Here is a 22,492-nt window from a genome sequence, read left to right on the forward strand (position 1 = left end):
CAAATACAGAAAAAAGTAGAGCATGAGATGGTTGATCTGTGTTCAACTAGGATAATATGCTCTTGTTTTTACTAGTAAAAGAGTCTGGAACAGTAGTATCAGAGGGAGTAGCTCACCAAGAGAAATGAATGCAGGAGTTTCCGTTCTGTTTGCTCACTTCAAACATTTAAAACAACATTCTCCCTTTTCCTCCTACACCAAAATAAACAGGAGACTGGTGGTGATGCTAAATCTACGGGAGACTTGAAATCCAAGTCACTTTGTAATATATCTATGGTCACATATATGCAGACAACCCAGTCACCAGTGAGAATTGACCCTTTGCCAGCAGATGCACATGCTTTTATGACGTCAGCTAAAGGAGAACTAACTATGAGTAAGGATCCATCCACACTGCAGCTGGGAATGTGTTTCTTAGTGTGGGCAGACAGACACACCCTACCTCTGCTGGAGCTATCCTGCTAAAAAATAGCAGTGTGGCCATGGCAGCATGGGTAGCCAGCCATCAGAGCTATCTGGGCATCCAATAGCACTGAGGAGTCTCAAAAGGACCCCAAAGCTGCAGTCCAACTTGACAGTACGACAGTAGATATCTTCAATAGTGGGGGAAGTTATAGCATGAGCAAGTTACTGAAAGCACTTCCCTCTTCCAATAGCATCACCTCAGATTTACCTGGTCTCAGCTTCAGCCATCCAGGGGGTGATTTCATCTCAGCATTGTAAAATGTACACTACTGTCTCATACAGAAGATGGGTGTTGTCTGCAAACTACTAACACCTTAGTCTCTGTATTCTCACCAGTTCTCCCAGCAGCCCTGTATAAATATTGAATAATACGGGAAAGCAGGTTGAAATCTGAGTGATGTGGAGTCCCACTGCAATGTGAAGGGTCCAACCCTAACTGGAAGAGTCCTGTTTGTGTACAAGTGGGTCAGAGAAGGGAGCCGGCCCCCGAGCCCTAGTTAGCTGTAGGATGAGGAGGAAATCCCATCCCTGACTTTCTGTTGCCAGACTACCTCCCATGGGGAAGGACAGGAATGTCACTGCATAGCAGGAGCTCCACCCTGCCCACATAGGGAGAGGTAGGTCCAAGCCAGCTGGTCAGATCTAGGCTAATCAACTGACACCAGGGTGGGGCTGTAAAGAGGAGACATATGCCTGATGTGAGAATGTGTGCTGCTGGAGGAGGAGGCAGCCTATATACAGCAGCAGAGCTCTGAACCAGCAAAGTGAGTGTGTGGATGGACACCAAGCAATGTAGCAGAGACTGAGCACTAAGTGACTACAAGCAGCAGAAAATACCTGTTTTTTAACAAGAGGCTGGTAGTAGGGTTGGAGAGTATGTATGTGTTGGGGACTCGGTATGTTGTACTATTGCTGTGATGGAATGCTAACACTGTATTATATAATGTTCAGCCACAAGGTGGCATCGTGTGTAACATACCTTACCTGAGCTGATCACAGCCGTACCTGGCAATGCATTAAAATATCTCAAAGAGAATGCATCTTGTGTCTCTTTCCATGAAGGAAGATCTATAGCCAATCCAAATCTGGTACAGCAGCCTGACCTGGTAGTAGCAGCCCTGCAACCTACCATGTACAAGGTTCACAAGCCCCTGAATGATCCTTTATACTAACTGAGGTTTTGTCTCGGGGCAGATTAAGGGGATGTCTACACTTTAATTAAAAACCCTGCAGCTGGCCTGTGCCAGCTGACTCAAGTTCACAGCCTGTTTAATTGTTGTGTAGATGTTCAGGCTCGAACTGGAGCCCAGGTTCTAGAACCCTGCAAGATGGGAGGGTCTTAGAGTTCAGGCTGCAGCATCTACAACACTGCAATTAGACAGCCCCTTAACCTGAACCCCAGTCACCTGATATGGGCCAGCCACGGCTGTCTAATTGCAGCATACACAGACCCAACCTGTTGGAGTACAGCATTTATTTCTGCGGTTAAATCCTGCCTCCTTCAGAAAGGTTATAAAAAGGATCCACAGGGGTTGAGTAGGAGGCATACAACTTTCTCTCAGGCATGTGCCTTGGGATTTGAGATCTGATTGATGAAGGGTGGGCTGCCACAAATTCTTTCAAGGTCAGTTCAGAAACTGGATGAATAGCATTTATACATTTAATAAAATAAGTTTCATACAAGATGTATGGATGGTCAGCGAAAAGGAAAATATTTTTGCCACTGTCAAACTAATTTATGCATCTGCATAAAGGCTTTGGGTTCAATACTCTCATCAGTGAGCCCCCTTTCACACCATTGTAATGCCATTGGCCAACAAGCCCTACAACCATGCTCTGAGAGGGTGAACTATTATTCTGAAATACCGTGGCTTTTAAAAAAAAATAGATCTCACATAGATTCAAGCTACCTAATATAACTTGAACCGCCTTTTTACCTTAAATATAAATCCTTCAGAATGCTTGAAGGAAAAAAAAGAAAAAAATGGATCAGAGATCCAAACATTAGTTAAATAAAGTTCATCTTTAAAGTTTTCCTGAAATGAATATATTTCTCTTAACATAATTTCCCCTCAATGCCATTGTGAAGGAAAGTAAGTTTTCATGAATACTAGTATGAGTCTCTTTCAACAGGAAAATGTTGTGATACAAAGGAAGCATTACAATCAAATCATGTAACATTGCCTAAAATAATTAGGAGTCATTTAGATGTAGCATACAATGGACAGCATTTGCACTCAGTGTCTATTTTATGCACATATATTTACATGTATACACATTTGTTTCCCCTTGGATCTTTAAAAGCTGCACACATGTCCTCTGCAATATGTATTTTGTTATCCACCAGACCCTGATGGTGTTCAGAAGTTGTGCAAAAAAACAGTACTGTAATTGGGACAGGTACGTAAAGATAAACAAGAAAAGAAGTGAATAGTGTTGTTATGGGGGTCTGCAGTCTCTCAATAACCCACAAACAGATTGATTATTAATGGTTTGGTTTGCATTAAAGTGTGAATTCAGAGAAGGTGGATTTTTTCCTCAATAGCCTGTGGGCTAATCCTGCAAACAAGTATCCACACAAACATTTATGTACATATAGTAAGTAGTCTTTGGATTGCTCTTCCAGACAAGAACAGTGTCTAACTCTGTCTGTACAGCAGCTAGTACAACAAAGCCCTGAATGTAACTTCATCCTCTATGTGCAATAATAGAAATGGTTTTCCACATTATTACATTAAACAAACTGGTAACGGGTAAAAAATTTTGCAAGCATTTCTTAAATAGACAACTTTTTTTATGAAAAGTTGGTTGTTTAATATATCAAAGCACCTAGATCCAACAATAGGCAGTGAAAAAAGTGAAAATAAATGAAATTATAAAAAAAGAGTATTTTGGAAGAGAGACTACACCAACCAGAAGTGTGCACTTTTCATGTTCTTCTCTGATCTCATTTCAGATATGCACCAAAAATTAGGTGAGCAAGTATCAATTTAAATAACTTGAACAAGAGCAGACAAAAAATATAATACCCATGTAGTCTTTGATCCCTGTGCTGTTTTTTGTCATTTGTGGTGGAGAGTCTGTGCTATTGTGTCCATTTAGGAATTTGACTGGGACCACCAGCTCATTTCATATAGGCCATGAAGAAACCAACATATGCTAATTATTTTTTAATTTTGCCAATCCAATCTGAATTTGAAAAGGCCAAGAATTCATACAGAAAATCCACAGAAAAAGTGCCAAATATATTGATTCTAGTGCTATTACTGAAGATGACTTTTTCAATGCTAAAACAGGTTCTTTACTGGCACCTCACTCAGGTGTTGAACAATGCCTGGGAGATAACTAGTTCTGGAGCTCCCATCAACCTCAGTGTATTGTAGGAGTGGGCTCCTATGCAGTGGAATATGGTTTAGGCACTCATTATCTAGAGTTTGTAGGAATGTCACTTTATGTCTGGTCAACTTTAAAAAAAAAGGGGGGTGGGAGTAATCAAAACCCATTTACCTGGTAAGATTATTGAAAGAAAAACAGGGCAGAGACCAGACTGTCATCAGACTTTCTTAGCCTCCTAACATATACAGAACCTGAATCTACTCCCACTGGAGGACATTTGCCATTGACTGTAGTGGGAGCAGGATATCTATCATAATTTATCATATTTCAGTAATAGGCTCTTGTTTTTCTCTGTTAAAAATCAGCTGCTGTTTTTGTCGAGGACAATCCAGGGAATTTCTGTTAGTGATGAGCATCACAATTTACACTTCAAGTCCTGCCAAAAGACACAAGTTAGAAGGTTTTAAAAAAAGTTTATATAAAAAAAAAAGCACAGGGGAAAATGTTGCTTAGAAAAAATATTATGAAAAAAAAAACCCATACTTCAGCAGTTCAATTAATCCAGCAGGTGTTTAGGAGCAACAGTTCCAAAAAAAATGGTAGGAACCCAATAAAAAAAACAAAGAATTAACCAATAGTAATAAAAAAAAATAGGATGAAGTTGTTCATGGCTCTGTGGCTCTGTATGCATGCCATGCGCTACAGAAAGAGAACTGACCTGCCCTATCCCAATTAGCCACTTGTCAGAGAGAAATGCTTCATCCTTTGTATCTTTTTTACTTGTGATCAGTGACCTCCTTTGTGGTTTCATGTGTGCTTTACAGATGCTTACCCAATTTACTGCCCAACTCAAACACTGCTTAGAAAATCAGTTGGTGAACAAAGGGAAATATTTGGCAAATAACATGCTGATGCAGGTGCAGGAAGCAATGATTCACCTTTTCTGAATGTACAATACAGTCTTGGAAATAAGGATTCTGTTGTGTTAGTTCATGACTTGCCAGCACGCAAAGCTCAACCCTGGGCTAGTTTGCAGAGGATAAGCGGGAGGGAAATATGAGATGAAGGTACGTGGGGGAGTACGATAATAGAGTAGGGTGAGAACAAAGGTGGCAAAAGAATTTTTTTTAATGTCTTAGTTGTTGTTAGCGATTTGTTATTGCAAAATCTTTACCCTCAGATTGTCTGCTGTCTGGTCCTGATTCAGCAGGGTGCCTAAACTTTAACCAAATGAATAGTGTCACTAAAGTCTGTTGTATTCTTTGAACCAATACTGTCTCTAGTTCAGCGTTGACAAAAAGTGAGATCAGGGGCTGACAGAAGTCTTCGGGGAGTTTGTTACCGTGCTTAGTTACTTGAGCAAGAATCAGATTACATTAAATTTGTAGAGGACTGGAAAGTGTTTCGTGATGTCAGCCCTAGATATTAGGCTTAGAGACTTGGAACTCTCAGCTCCCTCTCTAGAGGAAAAGCCAGCTCTGGTTAGCCTCATTTACATTCATTATAATGTTGCTGATGCATAGTTCATACAGTGTGTTGTTGCTTTAGTTGGAATTTGTGTATGTTCTGTGTATAAGTGACACTAGCTTGTTCCTGTAACTATACTCATGAACAGGCATAGGAAGTGTGCAAGGTAGGCCCTGGAGTGAGTGAGTCATCCAGCCAGGTAGTAGACTCTGGTGTAGGAACAGGACTGAAGTTCCACAAGGGAGGGCAGAGGGCTCTGTTATAGAGAACAGGATCTGTCCCAGGAATCACGGACTCTGTCCAAGGGTCCTGTGTTGCTCAGATTTCCCCACCTGGAATGGTTCTGCAGGACTGGACTAAGCTGAACTGGTGGCCACAGCACAGAGCAGGCTTTGCAACAGAGCCAGACCAGTAGACGTCAAAGCAAGGGCACAATCAGACCAGAGGTAGCAAAGCAGTGTCGAATTTACAACAGGCCCTGTGCAGACCAGTGGCAACAGAACTGATGTCACAAAACTGTGTCAGGTAGCAGCACATCTGAGTAGAATCTTGTGATGCCCCCTCCCTGCCCCCATGGGAGAACTGCACTTAGCATGACGCACTTTTTCCCTGCTGCCTGCTGTAGCTCCCTAAAACCAACAGCTTGTGGCCACAGACAAGCACAGATGTCCAGGTCTCCACAGAAGTCATCCTCTCTGTGGAGGCTAGTGACAGCTACACACCAACCCCAGAGCCCCCTCTGCCAACCTCCCCACTGCAGTATCCAGCCCATCACTGGGCACTAACAGTAATTAATAGGTTCACTATTCCCAAGGGCATACAACATACACAAGCTTGTTTCATTCCGCAGAGTATCCATTCCAATGGACTGGCACATCCCTATAATCTGTTTATAGTGAAAACAGATACAAGTTTAACAAAAGTTCAGATTAAAAAGAGAGGGAGAGTGTGCAAAGATAATCACAGGTTACATGTAAAACAACAGATCTCACACAATTCTTAGAGTCTAAACTTGACTCTAACAGGCTAAAATCCTTCTCTAACGCAATTTCGCACCTAAAACAACCTCCCAGCATCACTAGCCACGTGGCCAGGATCCAACTTTCATAAATACAGAAAGCACTGTCCTTTTTGCTTCCTCAGTGAAGGATAAGAAAAGGGGTTCGTACTTTTTCCTTCCTTCTAGTAAGCCTTTGAAATGCCAATTTTGATTGGGGCACTCCCAGTTAAGACTCGTCTTCCCCATTGCTTATTCACTGGTATGCTTCCCTCTGTTGGTTTCACATCCCCTACCCCTCAGGTCAACCTGTTTTTCCTGTAAACTTCATGTGCAAATGGAGCTTCCAGGGTGTTGACTTAATTCACATGTCAAAGAAAGATACACACATCTTATCTCCTATCTGGAAGAAACTGGTTTGTCAACTCTACCTTAATACAGACTTTTTAAGAACATATTTCCAGTATACATACACACACACACACCTCTTTACATGGAGTGGTACCTACATCTTGCAACAATTTTGAAAATCAGTATGATACAATCTTTTATTAGATATCTTACAAGACACATTTTGGATAAATACCATGAGAGCAACATGTTGAGGATAGTGAGTTTGTCAGGGCTGATACGAGTTGCTGACACAGAGGAGTGAACTATTTGCCAGTTGACACCAATGGGCCTCTGTGTCACAAACATGACGGTGCCAACTTCTCTGGACAGTGACAGCCAGGCAGAGAAAAGCCCCAGACTCTAATGGGACCAGTGAGTAGGGTTTTAGATGGGTGGGAACTGCCTTGAACAAGACTTCAGCAGTTCAACAAGCCAATTATACTTCAGACTATGGGGTTGACCATACTTGTGACACAATAAGTGAGCAAAACCCAGTCAATGTGCAAAATATATCTGAGTTTATTTTGTCTTATTTGGAGAAAACTAAAGGTATGTGTAGTTCCCTATTCCCAAGGACTCAAGCGCACTTGCAGAGCTAATGAGGGAGAGTACATTTAATTGTCCAAAGGTAGAAGCAGAAGTACAGCTGTGGATAGGGGGCTTAAGCCATAATTTTATTTATTTGAGAAAAGGACCACTAGACCCATTGCTTTCAGCCCTTGTTGCTGCCATTAGCACCTAGCAGAAGAGTTACATGACCTAGCAGTCTTGGAAGCTAGGATAGCTGAGGAATAAAAATAGCATCTGGAGTTGTGGGGAATCAAAGAGGAAAAAAAAAAGTCAAAAACAGGGTGACCTGACTTTGGATGGTGTCATAGGGAACAGTAGTAGCTCAACTGGAGTGAAGTCTAAGTTTAGATAGACTATTCCTCGTGGGATTGGGCGACACCAACCACAAATTACAGCTCTTTTTGCTAGATCTTGTTTTTCTGGATCCCAGAGAAGATTTACTTCAAAGTTTGAGTTTATTTCGAAATCTCTAGTCAAATTTTACTACTTAGGTTCCAAAAGATTACAGCTCTGTCAAGCTCTTATTGATAGTTTGAGGCAACAATGACTTATTTCAAAGGCATCTATCATGCATGCTGGGATGCCAGTCCATGCAGAGCACTAAAGACAGTACTCACTATCACCCATTAAGAACACACTGTGCAAACTGAGCTGTGAACTGATGGAAGGATTATTCTTAATGAGATCAAGCCAGGTAAATGTGTCAGCACTTTATTTCATGATTGACTTAATTCCCATTGTCAATGAAGTCTGTTACTTTTCAAGATGATCACTTTCTAACTCTTGCAGAATCTCAAGCAGCAAGAGAAGTACTAGAAGACACAGCAAGGAGAGATCATCTTGACTCTTATTTCCAAAATTTTATCTTTAGGGATGATATATTTGAAGGCATAAACATATTTTCACAAACAGTGCACATGCACATTGACAAAGCTCTAAATCACTAGGTTACCTGCCTTTCAAGACAATTGTGCTAGATATAAATAACATTGTTACTGTCTTGTATCACTGCTGGGGGAGAATATATAGTTTTTTCACCATGAACTTAATCAAAACAAGTCACACACACACGGAACCAGCAACAAAACATTGATGAATTCAGCAAGCACTGAACAGCAGTAGCATCAGCAATGCTGGGCTGTGTCATTGGATGTAGATTTCAAACCAGATGGACATTATCTACAGCAGTGGTTCTCAAACAGGGAGACATGTATCCCTGGGGGTACACAGATCTTCCAGGGGGTACATCTACTCATCTAGATATTTGCTTAGTTTTACAACAAGCTACATAAAATCACTAGCGAAGTCAGTACAAACTAAAATTTCATACAGATAAAATGAAAACATAAGTAATGTTCAGAAATAGTGTATGCTGTGACACATTTGTCTTTTTTCTGTCTGATTTTGTAAGCAAGTAGTTTTTAAGTAAGGTGAAACTTGGGCTATGCAAGACAAATCCAAATCTTGAAAGGGGTACAGTAGTCTGGAAAGGTTGAGGACTCACTGATCTATTAGACTTTTAGCTTGCAGTAGAAATAAATTATAGTCTCAGTTCTGACTCAGTCTGGTATTTTGATTTATATTAAAGCAAGTTCATACTAAACATATTAGCCAGCTGATTGCCAGATACACTTACAAGCCAAAGGGAGTAAAAATGGGAAGCCTAAGGACAAGTAGTTCAAAAACAAACAGCATGTGGAGAAATGCTTTAAGACAATTGAAGCAGCAACAATACTTCATTAAACTGAGAGCAAAGGAGAATTAACCAGCTCCCCAAAAGATGGGACAATCACATTTTCAACCTTAACTGCCTATGGAGAAGAGACCAGAAAAAGAGTCCCAGCATGTATGGCAACTTTGACCAGTAATTATATAAATATTTCTGGCTACTCTGGATTCTGTGGTTAAGATACACCAAGCATTTTAGGTTCTGTTGTTCATTGTTACTGTTCTGTACTACCAACATTGTGCTAGGTGCACTAGAATGGCCATAAAATCCTGAGGGGGAATAAAACCTTAACAGTTCTAGAAACCTTGTTGATTTGGTGAATTATCCCTTGAAAATAAAAGAGTGCAACTGTTGGCAGTTATTCACAGACCCAAAGAGCAGTAGACACTTCTGACACAGAGGAGATGGGTGGCACCCTGAAGATCCCTTAACTTTTATATAAAAGTCAGTTAATTTTGTGAGGGGCCCAAGGAATTGTCTTACTGACCTTTTCCTAAGCCTGGTCCTGTGTGTAGTGGTGTACAGTTGGACAGAAGTTAGTTAAATTTGATGGGAAGCCTGGGATGAAGATGGGATGAAGAATAGCTTTACCGGCCCATCCCAAAATGCTGGCATTGTCCTGGATCACATCCTTCTGCAGAACTTAGCAATGGAAAGCTGATTTTGTGTTGCTGCTGAACACAAACAAGCCACTCATCCAGCCAAAGACTCAGTCCTTGTTGCAAGTTTAGGGGGATTTAGTGGACAGAGCTTGATTTAGGGCCAGATTATAACATGGTCTGCATTTGGGGTAGTGTGGAGCTCTGTGGCACAGCTGGAGTTTGGGAAGAGATTATCTCACAGGAGGTATGCTCTGCTTCCCTGATATGCCCAGCCAGCTCCACAGGCCAGGGAAGGTCCTTGGACCCAACTCCTCTGCCCCTCCCCTCTGTGGAAACCTCGGAAAGAGGGGTGTGGAGAGATCACAGGATCTTCAAGATAGGGAAAGCTCTTTTCATATTCTTCCTCCCTCCCTAAGGAGTCATGCAAGTGCCAGGGATAATCTAGGCCTTATTTTAAAGTAGCTTTAGTGCCAAGTTTTAACATTTCAAAACCATAAATTCATTATATTAATATTTTTAAAAACCTTTATCCAGCCTTAGGCTGCACTTGGGTTAAACATTTGCCCTCAACACCCTTTCATCTCCAAACTGAAGTTGGTATTCGATAAGGTGCACCATGTCCAAACCAATGGGGTTTTTAGACACTTTATCCAGTGCAGGACGGAAGGGAACAATCTGGAAAAAAGCATAGTGAAGTAAAATAAATTGATAAAATCAGAGGCACAGATGGTTTGAATAGTAAAAACAAAAAAAACGAAAGATTAAATGAGTGATAATGAGTCTGTAGAGCAAAGCAGTTTTGTACTTGCCACAAACCCATTTGTAAAGAAATAATCCCTTCTGCTTCGGCTACAACTCTAAACAGATGGCAGGTGACGGAGGAGAAGATTTATTTTAACCCTTCTTTCCTGAATATTTTTCAGGAGTTGAAGGGATGGGAGATAAAAAGTTGCAGCTCAAGGAGAAGTAGGAGAAGGAGGGAGTTAGGATGGCAAGCTGGGAGGAACAGACTGTGTGCAGGGAGCAAGACGAGCAGAATAGATAGCAGGATAACCCGGGAGGAGGGCTGGCCACCTAGGCAGCTTGCACTGAGCAGCTGTAGTTGTGAAGACCAGAGCTGTAGTTGTGCCAGACGAGCACAGATAGCTGAAGTTGCATCACACAGAGTGGGGACTCTGAAGGGGCAGGCCTAAAAGGTGATGTGAGATAAGTATGGGAAAAGCTACAGAGCCAGCTGGCAGAGGAGCTATCTGAGTAACAGATTTTTCACCTCAGTGGCAATTCTGAAAAAATAAAAAAATAATAAAAACAAGTTGTGTCAAACCCAGAATTAAGTTTTTGGCTAACTGGAGAGTCAGAAAAAGTATTCTGGATCAAACAAAATGTTTTATTTAACACAAAAATGAGGTATTTTGTTTCAGTTTCAACCATTTTGGAGTTTATTTCTTCTTAATAAAATTGAAGGAAATTTCTACATGAAAAGTGATTTTGAACTGAAAAAAAATCTGAATGTTTTGTTTCTGGAATGCTAAAAAAAAAGTTTGTTTTCTCCAATGTGAACAATTCAGCAAAACCTACACAAATTCATGAAATGTTTTTGGTGTTGCCAAATCTACATTTTTGCTGAAAAAAGTTCGACGAAAAATTTTGCCCAGAACTAGCTGAGAGCTGGCTCTGTGCGAGCAAAGCATTTCCAGTCCTCTGAGAGTAGGGGAACCTTTTGATCATTGGGTAGTTCACAATGGGCTATTGAGGCAGCTCATTGAACTAAAGGGTTAAATTATCCTGGGTAACCATTCAGGCTGTGGGATTTGTCAAGGTGTGTTTTCTCAACAGTTTATGCAGGACGGTGCTGACCACTGAAAATAGAAATAAGAGGCATTTTACAAAATGGATCTTCGTACATGGCCAGCACATTTTTGAAGCCCTTAAATTCCAATGGTCTTTGAGAAAGTAATAGCTCATGTTCCCCACAGGGAACAGGCTCCATACAACACTGTGATAAGAAAGTCTTTGGATGGGGTGTGGGTAGGCTTGGAGAAGGATCCTTCTAAGTCTTGCTGCACTCACAAATGTCAGGTCCCATGCTAACTATGCTGACACACAGACATCTTAGTTGTTGCCTGTTAGTTTAATTCTAACTTTTATGATTTAAAGGGGAAAAATGCTGACTCCTGCCTCCAGAGGATCTCCAGTGTTAGCAGAACCAGATGAGATTTGCTGTACAACTGGGGCTGGGTTTGGAAGGCTTGGTACGTGGCATGTCTGCAGTTTGCACAAAGGTGGGTGGGTGGGTGGAGGCAAGGCCAAGCCAAGGAGATTGCATTACTGTATGGAGTGTCCAGTTGTCCATCTCAACACTTCTTGGGGGGTGTACAAGAGCACAGAGTCATTGGACAGAAGTAACTTCTGTGGTGCAGCTACACAGCAGATTGTGTAGGTGGGTGGATTGCTCTAATTCTGGCCTCCTGTGAATCTGCCCATCCCAGTTGCTCAGCCTGGATACTACAGCTGGAAGAGAGATTCTGGTTTCTGACCAGCAATATGAGAAATTCCAATTTTGGGGGTGGGGAGAGGAGGAGCAGCATGGGGGCAGTACCCACTTGTACCAAATTGGAACAAAAAGCCAAGTTTTGAAGTTTCCTGTGGAACAAAAATTCTGAAACATTTTAATAGTGTCAAAACAATAAAATATTAACGATCACTGTAGAGAAGTAGACTCACCACTGGCACACAGACACACACAGACACCTCCTCCCTGGGGGTGGCATAGCCATCTCTCCTCCTCTGGCACCCCCCTGCTAACAACCAGTGCAGCTTTGTGGTGGTCTGCCCCTTTTTGTGATTTGGCCCTGTAGCTAGGTTACATTTAGTTCCCTACTCTTGCCCTTCAGGGTGAACAAAGGCCAAATAAAATAAACATAATTTCACCCTTTCCCAGGCTCTGCAGAGTTGTCCTCCTGCTCTTGTGGGAACCCAGGGCTTTCTCACAGGAGACCAGGCTCCAAACTCAGTAATTCTCCTTGTGCCAAGGTGTTTCCACTCCACCTCTCCTGGTAGACCGGTAGGGAAACCTAAGCCCTCCTCTTCTCTGGGTTCCAGTCCAGGGACCCTGTGGCAAGCAGTTATGGTCTGCTCCTTCAGACTCCTTGCTGCCTCCCTGGACTTCTTCTATCTTGGCCTTCCTTCAGGTTCTTTCCCCTAGGTTTACCATATGTCTGCCTCCATCTAGGCTTTTCCTCCACTCTAAGAACCAGAGAGGGACTGCGGAGTTCTTCCTTTGCCCCTTTGTACCATTTCCTTCTCATCTGGGCTTGCTCCCTTCATGCTCACAACCCATCTTCTCCCCCAGATAAACTTAATCTTCAGCTGAGCCTGGCCCACCCTCCAGGTGCCCCCAAATGCACTAACTGCTCTATTACATCCACCTCACAATAATATGAGCTGTATTCAAGTTAATACTTTGACTTTTATTTTAAAGAGTTTCAATATTCAAATGAAGTGTTTGAACATTTTCAGAATTAAATCATTCCAAACAATTAGACTTTTTTCCATTGAAAATGTAGTTCAGATCCATACACTCCTGAGAAACGTTTCAATTTCAACAAAACTGCATTTCCTGATCCATTCAAAAATTTTCAACTAAAAACTTACTACAATGAGGACTTGTCCCCAGAGGAAAAAGGAATAGTTCATTTTTATTTAGATAGGTGTATGATAAAGCAGAACTATGAATTCTCTAGCTGCACACCTATTTGCTGCTGATGTTCTCATCTTAAAATGTAAGTTTTGATGATCTCTGAATGAATACAATATGAAACAAAGTTTTGGTTTTGCTCCCGGGCTTCTGGCCAAACCTTAGAGGAGCTATCATGGCTTCCCAGTCAGACACACAATCCCAGTAGGAATAGAGACCTATCAGTCATGAGGTCATACAAATTTTATGTTCCAGTTCTCAGAACCACATTTAACATTCCCTTACATGTTTTCTGCTCATTTAGTACACCAGAACAATAGCCCATTGTTTTATTTACTATGAATTACAGTCTTGGACCTACCAGGAACATTCTGTTTCAACTAAAGTTTTTATGAAAGTTTATTAAAACAAAAAGGAAAAAATAAAAAGGAAAATAAAATGAACAGACATATCACAGGCTGATGTTCTTACAGTAAATTAAAATCACGCTTGACTGATGGGTTCCTATAGCAGTGTCCATTCCAATAGCCTCAATATACTTTAACTACATTTCAAATCCAGCCCCTATTTTATAAAAATATTGTTCAAGTATGAGAAAATGTTCAGCTTTGCCTTGGACTATTTCCCCTCCTCCTTCAAAAGAAGCACAATTTCATTAAAGCTGCAAAAATGTTTAGGCAGTAGAGACATGGTTTCCTATGATGAATAACCCTAGTCACCAGGGGAAGAGACTTCGCTGTTGCAATTCAGCAAGGAACACTTTCAGTAGTGATGGACAAAACCCAGAATGTTTAAAAGCTTGGTTTGGTAAAGAACCTTGAAGTTCCTGATGTTTATCTGAATCAGTTTGCTACACAAAATCAGGCTCAAGCCTCCAGAAAACAGGCTCTTTCACAAGCACTTCAGCAGGAGAAACATGATCCAGCAGTTACAGCCTGGGACTAAGAGTCAGACACCAGGGATGTATTTCCAGCACTGCCATAAACTTGCTTTGTGACATTGAGCAAGTCACTTACCCTCTCTAGGCATCTGTTTCCACACTTACGAAGTGTGGTAATACTTATAATTTAGCTATCCAGTCTAGATACGTATACAGCCTTCCTTACCACACTTTGAGCACTTTGTGAACATTAATGAATTTGTCCTCAAAATGTCCCTGTGAGGTACAGAAATATTATCCCCATTCACCAGAGAGGGCACAGAAAGTGATGAACTGATTTGCCCACAGTCACACAGGAAGTCTGTAGCAGAGTCAGGAAGAGAACTCACCTCAGTTGAGTCACAATCTAGGGCCTAAACCACAAGGCCATCCTGCCTCTTAATTCATTAATGCTTGTTAATCACTAGCACATCATCTGACAGTAAGTACAAGAGGAGTGTAAATTATTGTTGTAACTTCCAGTTTTTGCTCAGGTGGCTGGAAATATGAGATCAGCCTCTCAGACTGACTATTTCAGCACTTTCAATTCTGGACCCATCTATATCCAGGAAGTAAAGAGATGGAAGTATATTGGGAGTGGGGGATGGGAAAGGATGGAACAAAAAAAATAGACAAAAACCCTCTTCATTTTAAAGGAGGGGCAAAGATATGGGCTGGATTCAGTTTGAATTAGCCCAAACTTGTGGGGTTTTTCTTAAGGCAAAAAACTCACTGACCTCCGAATTGAGGTTCAATGTCAATAACTGTTTGACAATTGTTTACCTTTTTCATCTGGGATTATGTCATCATGTGCCATACACTCTCTTTATACTACAACATCTAGTAAAAACAAAACATGAGAATTACTTTTGGAATTGACATTAACCACAAGATTAAATCCCTCCCCCCGCCCCCGACACCAGATGGAATATTAGCTCTTACCACATTTGCTCATTTTTTATTTTACTGAATACACAGATCTTGCTGCTGATCTGTTTGTTTTTAGTATTTTTATGTTGGCAGCAGCAAAGAAAAAACTGTCAGCTTCAAAGATCTCTCACTAGTCAAGCAGCAGTGGCAGTATCAGAGTCTGATGGGATTAGTCATGTTTATTAATGGCCTCATCTACACTTGCACACTTTGTAGCTATAATTCCACCCTCTATCAAAGGTAGAAGTGGAGAAAGCTCTGTAGTGTAGATAGGTCTCACATGCTTTTTCCACCATACAGCAGATTAAGGTTGTCTGAGTTGGTTTAAGTAGTAACACCTGAGCTCTGTCTACAGTACAGCTTTTACCTTTACTAACATTGGAGCTGCACTGTGAACTGTAGCTATAAAGCTTGTTAATGTAGATGCAGCTAGACACTACAAGACTTTTTCTGCTTACTGCATGTCAGTAGCAACCCAGCCTTTCTAAGCCCCTTTTCTTGTCACAGCATGGAAGGCTAATCAGTCTGCCTTATACCTGCTATTCTAAAAGAAGCTGTTGAACTTTGATTTAACTTCAAAAATATTTTTGCCCCATCAGTGCACACATTGTCAGAGCACTACAGCATTCTCAGATAAGATATGTAGAAAGCTGTTAGGGCCATTGGATGCAAGTCCTCCCCTCAGACTGACCTCACTGGAAACTTGCCTCCAGCGGAGCAGAGTTTGGCCATTAGTTAAAAGAAACACGCTGAAGAACTCAGAATTGGCACTTATTGTTGGAAGTCTCAGCAGACTGGGCAAAGCTTACAGGCCCAATCCAACCCCATTTGACAACAATGGCATGGGATCAAACAGTTAAAGAGCAGGGATGCTGAACTACCCCTCTTACTACTAAAGGTTGTCCCTCCATTTCAGAACACACACATATACTTGGAGCAGTGCAAGAAAATGTCATTGCTGTTGCCTTGGCTATATCTGCTTTGGATAATATAGAGGATTTCATTCTTCAGACTCAAGGGCTGTCAGTTCAGCGACTAAATCCACATATACCATTTTGTTAATAGAAAACGAAAGGTAACAAGACACTCAGATTTATATAGTCATTGTTCCTTAAGGCTAGCTGAAGAAAAAAAAAAGTGTCTCTTGCTTTTCATTCCACACAATAGGTCATAGAGCTTGATTTTGCTATAGGCCAACCTATTCAACTGCAGCAGATGTCATAAGGGATGCTTTACTGTAATTCAGCTTCACAGACGACTCATTACACCCTTACATCAGCCAATTTAAAACTCAGCCAAAGTGCTAGACAATGATAGAGTCTCTGAGTATGTTCAGCGTATTCCCTCAGCAATTATAGTTAAGTATGTGTTTAAATGTGTGCTCCTGATTAGATCCCATTTCTAATGCTGCAGAGTGTGATCCTCTTGCAGTGAGACTATTTCTTTTTACAAAAATAACTTGGATTTATCACAGACAAAAATAACGATCAATAGACTAAATATGGAGGGTTCTCATGCTTGAAATATAGTCACACAGCAGGTGATACACACAGCCACACAGTGTCAAAGGAAAAAACATACACTGAATACAAACTTAGATAATAATTATAATAAAATAAAATAATAAATAAATAATAATAATAATAAGGCTGTGTTTTCAAAGTCTGGCACAAAAACTGGGCAAATAAAAATAACTTATTTTATTTGAAAAAGTCATGAAATTTGTCAAATTATTCAGAGATTTTGTTCATGAAAATAATGCAATACGGACATAAATTAAAATAAATATCAGTATTGATTGAACAAACCCTTTCGTGATTATTCAACCAGATCTAGATTATATGTAAATAGAACCCACAAAACATGATGCCCATTTAACATGCTCACACATCTTACATTTCTATATGAAAATTGTGACTTACAAACGAATTAAGGGTGTGGTAGCAGGTTCTGATTTTGCATTTGACAATGTCTTACTGTATATCCAATCCACCCAAAAGCACTAGTCCTCCTAAACAGCATCTGCTAAACTTACCATATTCATTGCACCCAAAGGTCCTACAAGTGCAAATGGGCATTTGAAAATGCAGATCAGGTAATAGAGCAGACAGGTAGTTAGATGTGCAGTTAGCTTCTGTATGCACATATGCCCACTAGTATTTGAGTGTGAGATTGGGTATGACTTAGATGCCTGTAGTCTACCTTTAAACAAATTGGCTGATAATGTCTTTTGAGCCACAACTTACCATTTTCAGTACAACAGCCCTCACTTCTACCCAATGGAAAGTAAAATATCAGGAACTAGAGAGAAAAAATATAAATCTTCCTTGAATTAACTTTTCAAATACATAAATATCCTTCCCTTTCCACAGGGAATAAAAATCTCTGATTCTCAGCAGAGAGAATTGCAAGGACATCTATTCATGCAGTATTTCTGTGGAAATAACATAAGGTTTCCCAGACCTGAAGAAGAGCTCTGTGTAAGCTCAAAAACTTCTCTCTCACCAATAGGTGGTCCAATAAAAAGGCATTTCCTAACCCATCTTTTCTCTATAAGGTTTACAGTACAAACTTGAGTACATTGGAAGCTCTCTGTAAAATTATTTGGGTATTTTTGCCTTTTGCACACTGAAACTGTGTCTAAGAGTTCCTTATGAAAGAGAAACAGATTTTGTTATTGTAGTTGCTGACTTCATAGCAATGACACATTGTCCTTTAACCAACCAAGCCAAGTAGCAGCCATAAAAGTGGGCTGGCTTCTCTGATAAGCTTTAAAAAAAAAAATCACCACACAACGACTCTAGTTGTACCACTCCCTTTCAATATCCATATGCATCTCCCATGTAAAAATCTATTTACTTTTTAACCTCAAGGAATGATCCATTAAGATACATCTCCTATAAAGGGATATCGGTGACAGGAGAATAAACAAGAGTTTTGAGATCCAATACCTATGGGTACAGAACGCTCTGTAGATGCCGGACATTTGACCAGACCCAATATTATATGTTTAATTCCGTTAAGGACATCTGAATATAAAAAACACAGAAAGGTTTAGTTCAAAGTTTTGGCCTTACACCAATGCATGCAGGAGAACACATGGTATATGGGAGAGTTGTACTGATTGATTTCTGTGAGAAGCTGCAATGATTAAAACCACAAAGTAGAATTTCACACGGAACTCCAGCTTATTACAAAACTGCAAGTGCCCCCAGACTGCAGCACTTTGGATTTTTATGAGATGATGTTTAACTAGCTCCACATGTGTTAAGTCATCATCCAGCTCTCTGATATTTCACACACTATAGTAATGGCAGTGTTTGTACTGAATAGTAACAGAAGTGGTTCACTGGAAAATTGCTTCTTGTAAATCCTGCTCACATTTGACTATGTAAAAGTTGCTGTTGCTTTTAATATTCCTAGTTAATGAATTATAGGAACACAGAGGTTAGAAAGATACCTAGCCCTTCATCCTACAACCACTTAATCACATGTTTAACTTCAGCTATGAGAGGGCATGTCTACATGTACAGTGCTGTACCAGTACAGCTGCATTGCTGTAGCATTTCAGTGACACTACTATGCCAACAGGAGAGTTTCTCCCGTGGGTGTAGTTAATACACCTCCCCAAGAGGTGGTCACTATGTCAATGGGAGAAGCCCTCATACCAACCTAACCCCTGGTGTTGACAAAAGTACATTGCTCAGGGGTGTGGATTTTTCACACTCCTGAGCAACATTATAATACCGATGTACGTTTGTAGTGCAGAGTCCCACTTAATTCTGTGTTTAGTAAGCACAAGCAGTGGGTTTGCAATATCAGGGCTGTACCATATAGTACTAGTCTTGTCTATGGCCCTGATATTCTGCACAAAAAGAGTATTATCTTAGTCATACTAATTTCGAAATTGCTTCAGTAGTAAGATACTACTCAACCTGACCAATCAAGCTGTTGCCCCAGCCTCAGCCGCCAGAGCCACAGTCCTGCTCCCAGCCCTGGCTGGGGTGAGGAGTGGGGGGCGGGGGAAGGGGAAGACGATGCAGACAGGGGTAAGTGGGGGGGAAACACAAGGTAAAAAGTTTGGGGACCACTGCAATAAGAGGTTCGGCCTGCCCCAAATGGCTTACAATGGGACAACAAGCAGGTTTAACAAATTATAGAAAACGATATGAAGCAGCAAAGAATAAGGTAACCGATAATACTAAGTGGTTGAACAGACTAGCAGTGATTTCTGTTGTATTTGGAAAGTTGGAGGGGAGTGGTTGGGATGCGGAGGCAAGTGAGGTTTAGTTGATTGGTGTTCTAAAATTCTCCTTTTGATTCAATGGACTTTGGATCAGGCCCCTTATTTCCACTTTATCTAGCTTGAGTTAGGACATTTCAAAAGCAAAATATACTTATTTCCATTTTTAATTGCAATTTGTGACCAGTTACTGTTTCCATTTGAATTTATATTTTTAACCATGGCCTAGTAGAATTTTTAATTGCATTGGTAACTGGATATTGAGGATATCAATACCACTGTCCATGAAACTGAACATATAATAATGAGCCAAATACAACTCTGAGTTGCACTGGTATAAATCGATGGCATTTCTACAGATCTACACCAGTACATGCAGGAGTAAAACTTGGCATAAATCTATATTTCAGATTTGGAACCTTATCCATAGCCCACCGAAAAAGAGTGGAAACACACGCATAAATTTCAGTGGGCTTATATAAGTGCCTTCCATCCAGTGACTTAAAATAGCTTTACAAAATTTAGAGATCATTGTGAGGTGCAAAATTTGGATTTGGGGACTGTAGGTATCAAATGGGAAATGTGGATCTAGATCTTCAGATTCAGAATTTTGGTCCATGCCTGTTTCTAGAATAAAGCCTCACAAAACTCCTGTGGTCAAACATTTCAAAAGCAGCTGCTGGCTTTCAATGTTCAACCTGAGACCTGATGTCCATGGAAGCCGCGGTGTTCAGTAACTTTGAAAATCAGGCCCAAATAATCTTGACACCCTACACACTTACTCAAAATTAATTTCCACTTTTGGAAAAATTTTAACTTGTCCTCAGTCACACATCAAGTCAGGGCAGAGTAGTATTAGCCCTCTCTTGTGGTTTAACCACTAGGCCATGCTTCCTTCCTGCAATTTGGTTTTATGTTATCTATACGTAACAAAGTTCATAGAGCTGAGATTTTAATAAATAATATAAAAGTAACTTCTAAGATGCCAGGACATGCTATGTTAGAAAATAAAAAAATAATAATAAAAAAAAAAGACACACACCCCTTTATGTTTACGTTCTGAGTATTAACCTGGAATATGTCCGTGGGTCCAGTTCCAAGAACCTGGTACATGCGTAGTAGAGGAAGGCTTGTTTGCGTTTACCCACATAAAGGCTCAATGAATAGGCTTCAGCTAACTAGGCAGAGAAAGTTTAAGTGCAGTGAAAAGAGAAGATCACTCACATATACAAGGACAAGTCTCATGATGTTTGACAGGAAATTGTCCAGGAAGCTAATTCAGAGAAATCAAAACAAGGGTGGTATGTTCCCAGGACCCAGGGCCAGTCAGAAATCTCACAGCTGAATTTTGTACATATGGTAATTTGAACAGAGTGGATATAGGGGAAGGGAAACAGCTGATAGAAAATTTAGTTGTTACTTCAAGAAAAAAAAATAATGTGGGAAGCAAGAATTTCAGTGTCATTATAAATACAAGATAAGCCAGATAGCCATGACATTTAAATAAAAAACAAATATAACTTTCAGTAGTAGGGTCAGAAATATTATAATTTGAAATATATATCAGATCTAACTTCTAAATTACACTGACTGGTCATTTAATGTGCAGGACTCTGTCCTCATTTGTCTTCTATACTGTCCATGAGATGCATACTCTGTCTTGCCATTGCACCTCAAAATAACAAAATGAGAGAATAGAGCATGTGGATACGTGGGATTTATTGATGCCCCTGAATGATTAGGCACTTCAAATACAGTTATATGGAGTCTCAGTTTTAAGTAATGATAATATTCCCCTTCATTTAAAAAAATATGTATTGGAAACAAGGAATGTAGGTCTACCACCACCTCAACAAGTTTTCAACCCCTTTCCCTCTAATAAAGCAATAGAGAGATTTAAAGAGTGTCAATAACATTTTACATAGGCACACTGACATCATCCAGAGAAAGAACATCATTTTTTGATGCGTTGCGCAATAAATGAGACGGGAGAAATAAAGGCCAAATTAGACAACGAGCCTTAATTCTGAAGAATCCTTAAGATAGAAACCTTTAACTTTTAAAAATAAAATGAACCATACAACAAACATATTGTCAGTGACTGGGAAGTGGACAGGCATGCCCCATAGTTGGAGAAGAAATCAGAGCCACAGTCAGAGGCCAGGCACTAGAGCCAAAGAGCACACCCAGATTACCTGGAGGAAATGAAGCAGAGCAGAATTAGCACAGCCATGGCCAAATATTTTGAATAGATGCTGTGGCTGGGCGTAAGAGCTGATAGGCTGACTCTGCCAACCAGTCAGGTGGTGCAGCCAATCAGGCAGCCTACTACAGACCAACTGCACTCATTAGGTTGCCCAACGTACTGCTGCAAGTCCTGTTGCCACTTCAGGCCCTGCTTCCTGACAAAACTTAAATCCTCAGATCAGCCCCAGGAGTGTTAATTTCCTTGTAACATGGCAGTAAGATAAAAGCTATGGAAAGACCATTGACCTCAGGCCTGTGAATATTTAAAAATGGATTAGCCATTTTGTCATTTAATAAATCATTCCTAGCCAAGTTTTTGTAATGATATATACATTCAGCAGCTGTGAGCCTCCCTCATTTGGAGATCCAGGAAATAAGTTTGTTTTAGAGTAAGTTTCTAGCCCTTTTCATTAAAATATGACCTTGAAAATATAAAGTGATGCAAACCAATACCCACGATTGAAAGCTTGTAACTGATGTTGCCTAAAGAAAACAAGTTATTCACAGGCAAGCAGAGTTGGCCCTTACAGTCCAGAAACTCATGAACAGGGTTGTCAACTCTTGCAATGTTATTGTGAGTCTAGCTCAGAGGTGGGCAAACTACGGCCCACAGGCCACATTCGGCCCGCGGAACCATACTGCCTGGCCCTTGATCTCCCAGCCAGGGAGGTTAGACCCCGGCCCCTCCCCTGCTGTACCCAATCCCCTGCAGCTACACCACCGTGCGGAGAGCACCGCTGGCTCCAGCCAGGCGGTGCAGCTGCCAGACATGCTGCTCTGAGCGGCAAGGTAAGGGATTCTGGGGGGAAGTTGGGGGACAGGGAGCAGGGGGCGGTTGGATGGGGTGGAGGTTCTGGGGGGATGTCAGGGGACAGGGAACAGGGGGGTTGGATAGGC

General features: G+C 40.8%; 1 long non-coding RNA gene across 1 annotated transcript; it reads right to left on the bottom strand.

Annotated features, from left to right (window-relative positions):
• Positions 1 to 14,956: 14,956 nt before the first annotated feature.
• On the bottom strand, positions 14,957 to 20,976 carry LOC120406126. The gene is made up of 3 exons (XR_005599104.1): positions 20,923 to 20,976; positions 17,352 to 17,406; positions 14,957 to 15,015 (listed from the first exon to the last, which is right to left on the bottom strand). It is a non-coding gene; the product is annotated as an uncharacterized LOC120406126 (long non-coding RNA).
• Positions 20,977 to 22,492: the final 1,516 nt, after the last annotated feature.

The sequence above is a fragment of the Mauremys reevesii genome, linkage group 5, assembly GCF_016161935.1.
Source record: "Mauremys reevesii isolate NIE-2019 linkage group 5, ASM1616193v1, whole genome shotgun sequence".
NCBI lineage: Eukaryota > Metazoa > Chordata > Testudines > Geoemydidae > Mauremys > Mauremys reevesii.